The sequence below is a fragment of the Bison bison genome, unplaced genomic scaffold, assembly GCF_000754665.1.
Source record: "Bison bison bison isolate TAMUID 2011002044 unplaced genomic scaffold, Bison_UMD1.0 scf7180017864462, whole genome shotgun sequence".
NCBI lineage: Eukaryota > Metazoa > Chordata > Mammalia > Artiodactyla > Bovidae > Bison > Bison bison.
Genome location: NW_011495024.1, coordinates 3,095,411 through 3,100,124, shown reverse-complemented (window position 1 = coordinate 3,100,124; position 4,714 = coordinate 3,095,411).

Here is a 4,714-nt window from a genome sequence, read left to right as displayed (position 1 = left end):
GTTATTGTTGAGAACTAGACCTTCTGAGTATAATGTAGTAATTCTGGAAGTCTAATTCTCCCACTCTTCAGGGATTGCTAGTTTTTGCTGGTTGAGGGCTAGAGCCACGTGAATTTTCCAAACTAACTTGGCAGCACTTGTATCGTATGTTAGGTAAGATCACTGACTGATCTCTTCCATCATCTCTACAGTTGTCTTTGGCCTTACAAAGATTTCCTTAAATGTCTGGTTCCCATAAAGTGAAAAATAGATCCCGTCTTTGAATCCCCTCCTTGCTGGAAATCCACTTCAGCCCATGTAGGTTGAAACAATGCTTGACTTCTGTGTTGGCTCCTCAGTGATAAAAAGCAGCAATTAGCACTCAAAACACATGACCTCGACTTTTGAAAGATAAGCTCCTTGCTACCCACCTTGACTGTAGCAAGCTACACCAGGAACGCTTGCCCCTGTTCACAGCTGCCTGCCACAGGGTTGAAGGATGGGAGATGGTACCTGGTACAGCCTGAGATTCAGCTGCTTCAGTAGACTCTCTCCAGGCTCTGCAACTGTTCTGCCAGCCCAGCTTTCCAAACTAGTTGCTTCAGACAGCTCCTGCCAATTCAGTTGTTTTTTTTGTTGGAGGGACAGCTATTTCAATCTTCTCCATTTTGCCTATGTTGTCTTCCTGTATCTCATGTTAGAGAGAAGTCTGAGCCCAGATGACTTGTATTTTATTGTCTTTTTTCTGTCTGGTTACATTATTTTCTTATCTTGAAAATTATCTTTTTTGAATGGCAGAATATGTCGAGGTGTTAGGTTTTCTTTATTGATTTTTGCCCAGTATACTGTGTGTTCTTTTGCTTGAATGCTTAAATCCTTTTTTTCAGTTCAAGAAAATCTTATTTAGTGATATATTTGATTATTGCTTCTGTTCAACCATTCTGTTACTTTAGAATAATTATAATTGTTAGGGTTTAAAAACATTTAACTTAGATATCCATCCTCCACTTCTGATTTTTGCAAAATAATTGCTGTCTTTATAAAACCCATTTCTGATGCAGATTTTAATTTTGTTATTCTTTTGTTAGATTCCTCTCATTCTTTTGTCACCTATCCTCCATTTTTTAAAAAATTGCTGTCTAAACTCTTCACCTCATTCTGATTTCTCCAAATCACTATATGCTCCTCTTCCATGTCTGTATATAGCCTAGCATGAATTTTTATGGTTCCTATATTATTATACTTCATTGAATTTAAGACACTTTGATATGTGCTAGTATTATTGTATTAAATAATCTTTTTGGCCACATCATGCAGCATTCTGGATATTAGTGGCTGTAAAATACAGTGGTTGTAAAATGAGTGAATGAATGTGTCGAATTAGGTACAAAATGTCCTTATCTCTCTTTATCAAAACTCATATAAAGCTGAGAAATAAAAAGATAAAAGTTAAAATGTTTAGTATATCTAAAATATCATAGATGTAGCTATACAGCTAGGTGAGGAAGCTGTCAAGGTTACTATTACTGTATTATTTAGGGTAAGGCCAAGCTGTTGTAACAGATATTCTAAATACAGTGGCTTAAAACATACACAAGTTTCTGTTTCCACATGGCAGTTTTGAGGGGAGCAGCCCATATCACTGGGGTGATCTCCCGACAGAAACTCAGATTTCTTCTAAGCTGTAGTTGTGCCATTCCTCGAACTCAGCAACTATGAATGACTCCTGTTACTTTTCTCCTAAAGACTCCTTATTTAGTCCACTGTATTCAGAAAAAGTTAGAGGAAGTTGTTAGTTTTAACACAGCTTTGCCAATTCCTTTCTTCTTTCAATAAAATGTTTTTGTATTATCATGTGTTTTAATTGTTTTCATCAAAACATTGGAGCCTCAGATTCAGATAATTGAAAAAGTGGAAAATGTCCCCCATGTAGCCTAATTACCCAAGGAAAACTAAATGATTAAGTAAATCAGCCTTACTTTCTGTTGTAAAAAAAAAAAAATCTGACTTCATTTTCAATTCAAATAAACTCAAATCTTTATTTTGAGGAATCATTTAAAAACCACTGAGAAATAAATATTGAACAGAATCTTATGAAGGCAGTTAAGTCAAGATTAAAATGCTGTTGTGCTAATAGAATTAAAATTTGTATTACGTAAATCTTTCTCATTTGTGCAGTATAATATGTAGCTACACTTTTTAAAGTTTTTCATGAAACAAGGGTGGGGATGCTAGAAGGAGGGCTTATGTGTACTGAAGTTGTGTTTGGGAATAGTTACATAAAAATCATGTATAAATTCAGGAAATAATTCCATTGTCTTAAACATTCTGATCAAAGTTTTTCAAAGTATTTAATTAAAGAGTAAAATATAAACTATCAAAAATTAATTGGCCTGGTATCTAGCATAAATTATATGTTTTAGCTAACATGAAATAGTACATACTGAATATTTTATAAGATGAGGTAAGTCAAAGATTGTAATGGGAATATTTTATATGCTTGGATAAATATGTTTTAAGTGTTTTCTCATATAATACACATCAAATCTAAAAGAAATCATGTAAACAATTACCACAACTTTTATCTAGTGAAACTTGACAATTGTGGTTGTCTCAGAAAGCATTCTTGTTACCAGTCTGTGCGGCCTTGGTTATTCACAAGTGTTTTTCTAATTGGCTAACTCATTCTAAGGGCTTCCCTGGTGGCTCAGTGGTAAAGAGTCTGGGTTCAATCCCTGGGTTGGGAAGATCCCCTGGAGAAGGAAATGGCTACCCACTCCAGTATGCCTGCCTGAAAAATTCCATGGACAGAGGAGTCTGGTGGGTTATAGTCCATGGGGTCACAAGAGTTGGACACAATTTAGCAACTAAAGTTAAATCATTCTAAGGATTATTTTTTAATGATTTATGGGTTCTGTTAATTTCTACTGTAAAGTGATTCAGTTATACATGTATATACATTCTTCCTCATACTCTTTTCCATTGTGATTTATCACAGGATATTGAATACTGTGCTGTACAGTAGACCTTGCTGTTTATCCATATATATAATAGCTTGAATCTCCTAATCCCAAACTCCCAGTCCTTCCCTCCTCCACGGCAAGCACAAATCTGTTCTGTGAGTCTATTTGTTTCATAGGCGAGTTCTTTGTGTCGTATTTTAGATTCCACATATAAATGATGGCATATGGTATTTGTTTTTCTCTTACTTCATTTAGGATGATAATCTCCAGGTTCATCCGTGTTGCCTCTAGTGGCATTATTTCATTCTTTTTTATGGCTGAGTAGCATTCTATTGGGAGAAGGAAATGGCAACCCACTTCAGTGTTCTTGCCTGGAGAATCCCAGGGACGGGGGAGCCTGGTGGGCTGCCGTCTCTGGGGTTGCACAGAGTCGGACATGACTGAAGTGACTTAGCAGCAGCAGCATTCTATTGTGTATATAGACTAATCTTTATTCATTTGTCGATAGACATTTAGGTTATTTCCATGCCTTAGTGTTGTGAATAGTGCTACAGTGAACACTGGGGTGCATGTGTCTTTTCCAATTCGTTTTTTCTGGATATATGCTGAGGAGTGGGATGGCAGGATCTTATGGCCACTCTTTTTTTTGTTTTTTGAGGAACCTCTATACTGTTTTCCATAGTGGCTGTACCAATTGACATTCCCACTAACAGTATAAGAGAGTTCCCTTTTCTCCACACTCTCTCCAGTATTTGTTATCTGTAGGCTTTTAAATGATGGCCTTTCTGACCAGTGTAACATGGTATCTCATTGTAGTTTTGATTTGCACTTCTTAATAATTAATGAAGTTGAATATTTTTTCATGTTGGCCATCTGTATGTCTTCACTGAAGTGTCTGCTTAGGTCTTCTGACCATTTTTCAGTTGGATTGCTTCTTTGTTCTAAGTATTATTATTGAAAGTAGTTGAAAAGAATTCCCAATGTTTAAATACATGACCAAAAAAAGCCATTTATTTCTTACTGATACTCCAATTTGCCATCACTTCTGCCCATTTGTTTTATCAACACGGAAGTTTGCAGTGCTTTGGAGATTACTTCAAAAAGACTTTAAGGTACTGGGGAATCCTTGGTTAGGGATTCCCATTGATGGATCACAACCGCCTTCAGCTCCCAGCTTTAAAAGAATGATGATTTGTCAGCTGCTTGCTGACTCAGATGGTATAGAATCTGACTACAATGCAGGAGACCTGGGTTCCATCCGCAGGTTTGGAAGATCTCCTGGAGAAGAGAATGGCTACCCACCCCAATATTCTTGCCTGGAGAATTCCATGGACAGAGGATCCTAATGGGCTACAGTCCGTGGGATCACGAAGAGTCAGACACGACTGAATGACTAACACACTAAGTACTGAGTTATTAATTAATGAATCCAAAAGGGGAAAAAAAAACTTGTCTCCTTCTCTGCCGATTCCATCTGAAATATGAGAATGTCGCACACAAGGCAGTTAAAGCACTACATAGGCTCCTGGGTATTTGAGAAAGTTCACGGACACAGTTGAATGCACTCAGTGCCTTCTTGTCAAATAACCCAAGGCGACTGTGGGTGAGTCTTTGTCAGCTTGGTAATAATTAACTACTTCTTAAAATACAAAGACAGGGAGGAATAAACTAGGAGATTAGGACTGACATACACACACTATTATATATAAAGCACGTAACTAGTAATAGCCTACTATACAGCATAAAGAATTCTACTCAGTACTCTGCAATGA